We start from the raw sequence: 11,467 nt of genomic DNA on the forward strand, positions 1-11,467 counted from the left end.
GGAATTTTCCAGGCAAGAATACTGGAGCAGGTTGCCATTTCCTACTCCAAGGGATCTTTCCAACCCAGGGATTGAACCCGTGACTTTTGCATCTCCCACATTGGCAGGTGGGTTCTTTACCACTGTGCCACCTGGAAGCCCAGACTCAGAACAGTCTGAACTATTGAGCCAACAAATGGTTACTACCTTGACAAGACTGAGGAGCATTCTGGTCCTTTGTTGGAGCTCTACAGCTTTCTTCCCAAGAGCCCAGAATTCTCCTGGCCCTATCTGTCTCACACTCACAGACGTCCCTAAAGCTATACAGCTATCTAAGTCTGACCAATTTGTGTCGAATTTTCCAGCTCCCATTTCTTCAGTCCTGGAGATCCTTACAGGAAAAGCCCTGCAGGACCACTGGGATGATGACAGTGCCTGATGCGGTTTGGTCCCAGCTGTGTCTCTTCATCCCTCTTTCACTACCAGAATCTTCTGTTTTCAGTTGGTCCGCAGAATCTTGGATGTGTTTTCAAGTTTATTGAGTGCCAACTGTATGTCACACTCTTTTCCAGCTACTGGAGATTCAATATTATATCTTTTACCTGGACTACTGCAAAGCTGCCAATCTTGCCACATCTGTTATAGTCTACGCTCCAGAAAAACAGCAACTACCATCTTTTTAAAATGTAAATCAGATACAGTAAGTCCCCTACATACAAATGAGTTCCTTTCCAAGAGTGCATTTGTAAGTCCAATTTGTTCCCAAGTCCAACAAAGTTAGCCTAGGTACTCAACTAACACAACTGACTATATAGAACTACTCTGTAGTAGGTTTGTAATACTTTCCACACAAATAATTCATTAAAAAAAAAAAAAACAAGCAACACAAAAAATAAACATTTTAAATCTTACAGTACAGTACCTTGAAAAGTACAGGAGTACAGTACAACAGCTGGCATACAGGGGCTGGCATCGAGTGAACAGGCAAGAAGAGTTACTGACTGGGCAGGGAGAGGAGGTGGAAGATGGTAGAGCTGAAGGATCCTCAGCTATAGGAGATGGAGGGCAAGCTGCAATTTCACTCATGCCTAATGTTGATGGAATGCACGCATCTCTGAAAGCTCACAACTTGATCCTGCTTGCAGGATCTCAGTTCCCTGACCAGGAATGGAATCGTGCCTGTGCAGTGGAAGTGCAGAGTCTTAACCACTGGACCAGCAGGGAATTCCCACTCTTTTCTTTTCTTTAGAGCACCCACCCTGGCTGGAATCATTGCTTTTCTATTTGTTCACTGGTTTATCATAGACTATAAACTCCATGGGAGCAGACAACTTGATCTTTTTTCTCACCATGATATTCTCAGGCTGCTTGACTGCAGCCTGGCAGAGTGAGTGCCAGCATTTGTTGAAGAGATCAGTGCTCGCTCTGCAGGACTAAGCGTTTTTGGAGAGATGCACCTGTAAGAGGAGATGTCAAGCTTCTGGGAAGCCTTGGGGTAGAGAGGTAAATGGTTAAAACCAATGACCTCAGAGAGCCGGCAGTTCTGTTCATTTGAAAGCACCAACAGGACCGACCACAAAGTATTTGGAGGGCTGTTGGAAGACTGTTTCTAAACATATTTCATTCTATTTACCTTAGTCCTCTCATGGGCACCTTACTTCTGCTCCAGAGTGTGTGGCCTCATAATAGCCAACACTCATAGGGCACTATTCCCTCAACAAACATCAAGTGATAGTCTGTACCAACAGCTGACAAAGGCCTTCTTGCTCCCATTCAGTCCTCACGAGGATGTTCATCATGATGAAGACACAGAGGCTCAGTTAGCTGCCTAGAGTTTCCAAGCCAAGAAATAATGGAGTCAGAACCAAACCTTGGTCCTCCAGGTTTCAGGGGTCTCCCTCCACCAAAGCTGGAAAAGCATCATGTCAGGAAAGACCAAGAGACAACATTCCCTATTACTGAAAGGAAATCAGGGCTCGGCCAGGGGCGTGAGAAGCCCAGGGCAGCCTGAAGGGGTATCGTTCCCACCCTTCTCTGTTCCCAGAGAAAATGACTTGTGCTCTATTTTTTGGAATTATCTACAGAGAGAGAGCTGACATCCCTCTGACCTACTGCCTACCCATGAAGGGAAAGCTGGCCATAAAAGCTGGTACTTTTACGTACCTTTTCCTCAGCTCATTCTCCAGGAGACTGATCTATTTTTTTAATACCATTTAGTTCTCTTAATTTTTAAATGTTAAAATATGGGATTAAATCATATCACTGCCCAAAGGAAGAGCACATGGACTCGGGCAAGCACTCAGAGTTCGGTCTCTGATACATGGCTGGGAGAGTCTCTTGTACACTCAACTCCAGGGATGTTCTGGGCCCTTCTTTCACAAGAGGGCAGTAGGAGCAGACTCCTAGGACTTCCAGCAGATCCAGCTGCTGTCTTGGCAGCTGTGATCTCTCTCTATCTGAGCAGGGATCGAACCCACTGCCCCCTGCAATGGAAAGGAGGAGTCTTAACTGCTGGACCATCAGGGAAGTCCCATTCTTCCTCTATTTTAGAGCACACACACTGGCTGGTCATTAACAATTCCCCTCAAAGTTGACTCCCCCATTAGTTCCTCCTGAGGGTCTGGAAGGTACAGACTCAAGATGATTCTTCCTGAATCCTAGGGGAGAGAGTACAGTGATATGATAGGGAGTAAGCAGAACCTTTGGAAAGCCGCTGGGCAAAGGGATTCCAGGTAGACTCTCAACAGAGTCTACATGGATCCAAATACATCCTTCCTGGCTGGAAAAGGAAAAGCAGAAGCATAGGACTTGAGACTGAACTGTCTGGAGCATTTGGGGGCCGAGCATGACTATTAGTCATTCTGAGAATGCCCTAGAGGGTCGCAGTGGGAAGGGACTCCACAAAGGAGGGCCACACAGAGGCTGCTCTGGCCACCAGGGCCCTCAACCAGCTCAGGATGCCTTGTAGCCCAGACAGCCAGGTAGCTGGGTTGGCTGCTCATCTCACCTCTAGAGACCCAATGTAATAACACACACTGGAGGCTTCAAATTGCAGCTGGAAGGCTCTGAAACAAAAGATGTGGTCAGCACGAAAAATATTCTTAGTAGGAGATGATCTGTAAGCTGTGGAACCAGACCCACAGAACACAGAATTGTCAGGGAAGTAGATTAAAAGTCAACACATCCAACATAGCCTTTTTTAAGAGTAAGGAATGTGAGGCCCAGAAAGCAGCAGTGGGTTTTGCCTGTAGTTGTCAGAAGTGATAATAACTAAAATATACTATTCTTGCCACTTGTTCAATGCATTTTCTGTGACACCACATTGTCCATTCCTGGGTTGATTTTCTGACTCCTTCGCTGGCTCCTTTTACGATAAATAGGACAGATTCTCTTTCTTGATCTTAGTCTACCTGCCTCTAGAGTGAGGTAGGTTATTCATTTTTCATTGAACAGCCATTGTGTTTCAGGTACCATACAACAATAAGCGGGAGAAAGAGAAAGGACTTGGTCCAGGAAAGAAGGTAAGTCTCAAGATGAAAAAATATATATATTTTTAATAATAAAAAATCTGCATTTCAATAAATATAAGGGACTTGTGAAAAACAGATGCTTCATTATCAAAATTCAGAATAAGAGACTGCTTCTCCACAAGGTCTTCCCATCAGAAAGAGGCATTTGAACTGAAGAACAGGAAAGATTCTTAGTGAAAAGCAAACCATGAACAAAGGCACAGAAGAAAGGACAAGTGTACTTAGGTGCCCACATGGGAACTGTAAGAAGTGAGACTAGACGTGGAGTGGTGAAGCAGGCCATGGAGGACCCTGAATATCAGGAGTTGGACTGCTGCAAAAAGTGAGAGGCCCTTCAAGGTTTTTGTGTGGGAAAATGACAAGCCTAGATTGGTGTTTTAGGAGGGCAATCTTATAACAGCCACTAAAATGAATTGAAGGACTGGAAGAATGAAGTTGGGAAGATGTTAGAAAGTTACTGTTTATAGTATCATCATAATAATATAGCTTAGAAAGTGATTTGTTTTACAGGTACGGTAAGGACTAAGTGGGAAAAATCAATGCTGGGCACTTTGCAATAGAGTAGCTTTACTCTGTTGCAAACATACAAATGTTGGCTGCTATAATAATAATTTCTATTATACTTATCATTATTATTATGTAAGAGGTTGTAAAATCCATACTGAGGTAGTGGTAGTAGGGATAGAGAAGAGAGGAATGGACTGAACAGATGTAAGCAACATCTGTTTACAGATGTAAAGTCCTCCTTTATCTGTGTGGAATAAATTCTAAGACCCCCAAGTGGATGTCTGAAACTGCAAATAGTACTTAATTCTACGCATACTATGTTTTTTCCTGTATATACACATTTACAGTTACATTTCAAATTAGGCCCAGAAAGATTGAAGGAGGAAGGAGAAGGGGACGACAGAAGATGAGATGGTTGGATGGCATCACCGACTCAGTGGACATGAGTTTGAGTAAACTCCAGGAGTTGGTGATGGGCAGGGAAGCCTGGCGTGCTGCAGTCCATGGGGTCACAAAGAGTCGGACACCACTGAGCCACTGAACTGAACTGAAATATGTTAGCAATAATAACTAATAATAAAATAGAACAATTATAACAATATACTGTAATAAAAGTTGTGTGAGTGTATTCTCTTTCATTCTCTCACTCAGCATATCTTATGGTGGTGGTGGTTTAGTCGCTAAGTCACGTTAGACTCTTGCGATCCCATGGACTATAACCTGCCAGGCTCCTCTGTCCACAGGATTTCCCAGGCAAGAATACCAGAGTGGTTTGCCATTTCCTCCTCCAGCGGATCTTCCCAATCCTGGGATTGAACCCTGGTCTCCTGCACTGCACGCAGATTCTTTACCTACTGAGCTACTAGGAAAGCCCCCAGAATATCTTACAGTACAAATTTAATGCCTTTTCCATCTTAACGGAGCACTTCATCACACACAGTGGCTGTAAATTTTGCAGCCTGAGGTGCAACAGCAAACCTGTGGGAGAAAACTGGGAGGGAGGAGAGGATCTTGGAGACGAAGTGAAAGAGGGCCCACCTAGAGAGCTAGTGGAACCTGGAGAGTTCTGTGTGATAGAAGTCAAGAGGGGACAGTTTCAAGGAGCTAATGATCAATCTTTTCTGATGGGGGTTGGGGGAAATCAGGAATAAGTTATTATATTGGGGGGAATGAGAAGTCCTTGGTGAGTGAGAGTTGGGCAGAAGGTAGGAAAAAATGAGAAAGCAAGGGACGAAGTGTATGAATGAGTGATGGGGAAATAGGTGTCTACTCTAAAATTTCAAGAGTGTGTGGAAAGCAAGATGGGAAGAGAAAATGACAGGGGAGGAAGTAAACAAAGGGATATTCTTGCCAGGATGTTGAGCATGCTTACAATTAGATGGAGGGGATTCAATGCTCAAAAAGAAAGAGCTCAGGGCAAGCTGATGAAGTCAGGGCAGGAGAGACACTGGGCAAGAAGGGAAGGGAGAGCTTTTTTAAATTGTGAGACCAGCAACAAGTAAGGATGGAATACAAAGTTGGGAGATCAGGGTGCAAAGGAAGAGTGTGCAAGCTCACACTATTTGGTTCATTATCTAGGATGAACAAAGTGGTGTGTGACCTGGACATCCCTTCCTCTCAAGTGATTTGGAAACTGCCATGAGGAAGCCTGGGCAGGAATACAGTTTCCAGACCCACTTCCAGATCCAGTCCCCACATGACCCAGCGTTCCTGTACACAACCAGGAAAGCACTATTTGTCATTCAGACATCAAGACAGTAAATGCTACCTGACCCATTCCAAGAGCTGTTTTCTTAGTAGACATGACCCTGTATACCACATCTAAATACACTTGATTCAGGAATTAGCCTCTACTTACTCTTCACATTATAAAAAATGTACATATACGTGTGATTCTTCCTATCTAGATGTCTTGTTCAATAGTCTCTATGGATCGCAACCCTTCTTACCCTTCACCTTCCTGCTCAAGACCTTCCCCACGCCCCAGAGATCTCAGATCTTTAGGGGTCCACCTTGCTGGGCAGCTCAGCTGACTGGGAAGAGTGTCTTAGACATGCTGGAGCCATTTTTCCTTTCCCTTGAGGCGGTCTACCCAGCGTTGGGTTTAGAGTGCCCATCCAAAAAACAAAGAGACAACTGAACACAAACCAATCTCATTAAAGAAAATAGGGAAATTTCTTCCTAGAAGGACAGCTCTGGTTTGTATGCTAAAACAGAAAGAGGAACCCCCTAACCCTCCCTCATAGGCCAGCAGGATGACAACGCACAAGGGTTCTACAACAGCCCCCTACTCCCTCTTGCTACTCTCTGGTCTTGATGCACTATCTGACCATGCTCTTCAGTCCCGAAATCCTTCCCAAGTCCCCACTGGAAACTCAGTGGAAAACCTTAGCATGAAGTACAAGTCCTTCAAGATCTGGCCCCTAGAACTTCTCTAAACTCATCTCTCTAAACTTTACCCTCAGTCTTCAGTCATTTGAAAGAGCTCTTGTCCACTTTAGGCCTTTGCATTCTGATCCCTTCAGGGCTTCCCTGACCACTCAGCAATAAAGAATCTGCCTGCAATGCAGGAGACTGATGCAGGTTCAATCTCTGGGTGGGGAAGATCCCCTGGAGTAGGAAATGGCAACCCACTCCAGTATTCTGTCCTGGGAAATCCCATGGACAGAGCCTGGTGGGCTGTTACAGTCCAGGGGATTTCAAGGAGTTGGACATGATTGAGCACAGCACAGCACGTACTGATCCTTTCACTCAAAGACCTTGCTCCCCCACCTTTTCCCTCCCTACTTTCACCAAAGCCAGCTCCTCGCTAGCCTGTCTTTCTGGGATCAGCTATCCCTAGAAGGTCTCCTCAAGACCCCCTAGAGCGTGATCTTCCTACATTTTCACTGCACCTGGGATGTAGCCTTCACAGAGAGGAATCAGTTTAAATGGTAATTGTGTGTTCACTAGTTGGTTATCCCTGCTGGGATGAGTGTGTGTTTATGAGGGAAGGAAACACTCTATTTTATTTGCCTCTGTACCCAGCAAATACTTGGCCAAAGGGATTGTTGAATATTTACTGAATAAATAACTGATTGATTGAATCAATGACGCCTTTCTTTATTGGAGTCAAATGTATTTCTAAAACTCATCAAATGTTTGAACTTCCAAGCAAAGCAACCAGGCTTGAGTGCAAAGGGAGTGATTTTCTCTTTTGATCCAACCTTGGTAGCTTGAGGAGAAGCTGTGTGACATATTCCTCCAAATCCAGATTGTCGGCAGTGAGTGACTGGACCATGTAGGCTGAGGAACAATGCCCACAATGACTACCCATGGACAATACCAGTAACTGCGCCAGGGACTGTACAAGGGGCCGCCTTGCACAGGGACAGGGCAGGGCTGGATCAGGAGGACACTCCCTCAGCTTCAGGGCCCCAGCCCAGGGAGAAGTCCAGGGGAAGGGTGTGTTTTTTACAGGGTCAGTTTGCTGGCCCTGTTCTTCCTTCTCTGACCAGGAGGCTCTGCGGGGCCATGTGTGCATGCATGCTCAGTTGCTTCAGCTGTGTCCGACTCTTTGTGACCCCATAGACTGTAGCCCGCCAGGCTCCTCTGTCCATGGGATTCTCCAGGTAAGAATACTGGAGGGGGTTGCCATGCCCTTCTCTAGGGGATCTTCCCAACCCAGGGATCAAACCTGCATCTTCTCTCATCTTCTGAACTGGCAGATGGGTTCTTTACTATGAGCACCACCTGGGAAGGACTGTAGCCCTTCTGCAAGAGATGCCAAAGTAGAGATCAGAGGAGAGGTAACTTATTCCTCCTAGTTTCATTCATTCACCGAGCATTGACAGAGTAGCTTCTCTATGCCAGGCACACTGCCAGGCCCTGGGGATACAAGATGAAAAAACACCAGCTCTCTTTCCTCCCTTCATGCAGCTTACTGTCCAGAGGTGTGACTGGCATTACTCAATCACATAAATAAATTGAACGTGCATCTTTAAATTACTTCAAAATAATAGGTTCAAGTTAGGAGTGTAAAATAAGGGAATCTGGCTTAGGGAAGGTAGGGAAAGCTTCCTTGAGAAAGTCGCCAATGAACTAAGGACAGAAGGATAAATAGGAGTACATTAGACAAGGACGAAGTGTTGGAAGAGCAATAAAGCATTCCCAGGTAGAGGAAACCACCTAAACAGCCTTCCCATCTTCATGAAGTCTGAAAACCACTTCAACCAAATTTAGGTCCCACCTGCTTCTTCTCAACCCCATATCTATATTTAATTTAAAGGAACAGGGAACTGTGGAGTGGACTTGTATGTGTAAACTGCAAAGGGGAATTGCAGATGCCTGTGAGGGGCTGGGAGACCACAACTGCCCCCAGCTCTGACCCTCAACCCAGCTCGCGTGGAAAGGCGCAACGCGGGAAGGCGCGGGTTTCTCTCAAACTCGACCCGTAAGGCCCGCAGGAAGAAGGGCCGGCGGGAGGGAGGACCTGAGCGGATCTTCCTCCGTCAGGGAGAAGCAGGGTGCAGCAGCTATATTTGAAAATCGAGGTAAACAAGAGCTCAGCTCAAGTGGACGGGGCACAACAGCTGCGGAAGATTAATCACACACGGCTGCGAGTCACCAGGTCGCCACGAGGCCCCCACCAGCAGGCCGGATGTGCTCCTATCACGTATCCACAGCTCCCTCCGCCTGGGGTGTTCCTCGGCCACTCAAGAGCGCGCAGCCCTGCTCCCAGCTGCGGCCTGCCCTTCTCATAAACTAACCCCAGTTTCAATCTTTCCGCCCAGGAGCCCGAACAACCAAATGTTCGGGGTTTGTTTTTTAATCACCAAGGGACAGAGCCAAAGACAGAGAGAGAGCGCACCAGACTAAGGGAGAGAGAGAGAGACAGACGGACAAGGAGAGACTGAGAGGGAGAAAGAGACAGGCGGCAGGCAGGCGGGCAGGGAGCGGGTAAATTTATGGCACTGCATTAAAGGCGTTTGTTCTATTTAACCCCCACCCCCTCCCTCCACGGTTAAAAATAAAACACAGTGAATAAAGAGGAGGGAAAAAAATCGCTTTTTTCCCCTCCCGAAACATATCGCTTTCTTCATCTCCCCAGTGGCTCGGGTCCTCGGGGCAGGTCAGGCAGGGTCTTGCAGGAGCAGGCCAGCCTCTGAATGAAGGCCTGTGGCTGTGTGCGTGTGTGCTTGTGTGCATGTGTGCTTGTGTGCATGTGTGTGGTGGCGGCGGTGAGGGGTGTGTAGGCGAGCGGGGGTGGGGGTGGGGCGGGGAGCAGATGGGCTGGGGAGGGGGGATAGTTACACACATCACCTCTCTCCACCTGGCCCCGGCCCGCCCAGACCACCGCGGACGGGAGGACACCGGCCGGGAGAAACCCTCCTTCTCCCCGCCCCCTTGGCCGCCGCGGGCTGGTGCGCCGGGGCTGCAGTTCCTGACCCGCGGCGGTGGAGCCCCGAGGTTGGGGTGCGCGCGGGCGTGCGTACAGGCGGGCGCGCGCCGAGTGGGTAACGCGCTCCCCTCGCAGCCCCCAAACCCCACGGGCGCTCGCCACCCCGGGAGCACAACACTCGTTGGCACAGCCCAGGCACACACATGCATACACGCATCCAGCACGCAACACGGCGCTCAGCCTCCCTAATGCGCACCCGCCCGTAACCCGACAAACCCGCGACCAGCCCAGGCATCTCTGCACCGCGCCCCCCTCCCCGCAACCACCACGGCACCTCCCAGGAGGCACTCAGTCCGCCAGAACGCCCCCCACCCCACCTCCCAGCACCGCCTGTATCCGAGTACACTTTCCGGGGCACCCTCCCCCCCGCCACCTCTTCTGACACTAGACCCGCAGGAAAGCAGTTCACGTGAATGATCTCGAGAAAGAACTTAATTAACACCGTTATTCACAAGTCGGAACCCTCACGGGGACATCCCCAAACCCACCCCCTCCACCACCACCACCCTCAGCCGCCCCCGCCAGACTTCTGCCTCCCCGGCCTCGGCCGCCGGTTGAGGGGGAAGGGCAGGAGGCTCAGCCCTTCACTCACCGGTTCCTCTCGGTCTCTCGGGCGGGGTGGGCAAGTGAGGGGGGGTGGTGAGAAAGGTGCGCGATGCCCCCGCCGCCGGGCTCCTCACCGGCCGCAGCGGCTCATCGCCCCAGCGGGCTACCCGCCGGCCGCAGCCGCGTCCGGGGCATGTCAGTCCGCCGCCGCCGCCCGCCCGCCGGGCTCGTGGGCTACCAGCTTTCAGGGAGCCTTGGGGCAGCGCATCCGGAGGGCGAGGGCTAGGGCCGGAGCAGGGGGCCTGGGGAGGGGTCCCTTGGCACCGGTTTAAGGAGCAGGGAGCACGCCTCCGTAGACCCCCGGGAAACCCCGACTCGGGCGCGGGCTCGGACTAAAAGCTCAGGAGAGGCCCGGAGTCCCGGCCGCCCGCAGCAAGGGGATCCCTGCCGGGAGGGGTAGGAAAGCGAGCGGCCCGGCGCGCCCTGGCGGCTCCGAGGACCCCGGACTTGCAGTCTGCGTCGCCGGGGCTTTCCCGGGGCTGGGAGCGCGCCGGCTCTCCGCCTAGCACGCCGTCACCGCAGGACTCGTCTCGGCCTCGCCGCGCGCGGAGGGGACGCGCGGAGGGTCTGGTTTCTGGGCGAGCCGAGAGCTTTGCCCATTAAGCTTCAGGAGGAAGCCGAATCAAAAGCCAATCTCCAAGCCTCCAAAACCCAACGTCACCCTATCACGGCACGACTAGCCGCGCATATTTATCCTCGCGCGCCGATGGGGGCGATTTTCAGAGAGCTTCCCGACCAGCAGCGGGGAGCCGAGTCTGCCTCTCGCATCCCGAGAGCCCCCAGGACCGAATGCAGACGGAACCCGTAGCCCGCGGCCACCCACCCAATCTTTGGAGCCTGGCGCCGGGCGCCTCCTGGCCAGCGGCAGTTCCAAGACGGCGGCGCGTCCTGACCTGGATTCCGCGGAGTCCAGAGCTCCGGGCAGCGGCGGGGAGGGAGGGCAGGCGGGCGCGCAGCACCGGCTTTCCCCTTGTCCTCAGGAGACGCCGCCTGCAATCCCGAAATTAAGTCTCCACCAAACACATCTGTGGTTTTTAAATATAGCAGGGGGCGATTAACCAGGCAGGGTCCACCCAGGCCTAGGGGAGGAGTTGAGGGGGGATGGAGGTTAGCAGTGGAGGGAAAAGAAAACTCCCTTTTTCCCCTCTTTTTTTTTCCCCCTTCTGTTCTTGGTGCAGAACTCAGTCTGTCATTTTCTCAACCCAAATCAAACAACAGCTTGTGACAGACGCTTGGGTGAGCGCTGGTATGTTGGCTTTGGGGTTTTTAAGGCTAAAAATACGAGGGGGCTGTCTCCCAAATTGCTGCTTCTTCTGGGCCTGGAGTCTGGAAGAGAGATGACCCTTTGATGCAGCAACAGAACTAGGGTTTGGGGCTTGGCTTACACAAAGTGTACACACGTAGC

General features: G+C 50.2%; 1 protein-coding gene across 11 annotated transcripts in view; it reads right to left on the reverse strand.

Moving 5' to 3' along the window:
• SLC8A3 (solute carrier family 8 member A3) overlaps positions 1 to 11,107 on the reverse strand; it is a 156,464-nt gene extending 145,357 nt beyond the window's left edge. For 6 of the 11 annotated variants that reach the window (XM_081508847.1, XM_081508846.1, XM_081508851.1 and 3 more), the window contains exon 1: positions 10,049 to 10,945. The gene's annotated coding sequence lies outside the window, so the exon portion shown is untranslated. Of the gene's footprint in view, positions 1 to 10,048 lie in introns of all 11 variants that reach the window. The other 5 variants (XM_081508850.1, XM_081508845.1, XM_081508848.1 and 2 more) reach the window with 4 other exon arrangements.
• Positions 11,108 to 11,467: the final 360 nt, after the last annotated feature.

This window comes from Giraffa tippelskirchi, chromosome 7 (assembly GCF_054371585.1).
Source record: "Giraffa tippelskirchi isolate mGirTip1 chromosome 7, T2T-mGirTip1v1.2.pri, whole genome shotgun sequence".
Lineage (NCBI taxonomy): Eukaryota > Metazoa > Chordata > Mammalia > Artiodactyla > Giraffidae > Giraffa > Giraffa tippelskirchi.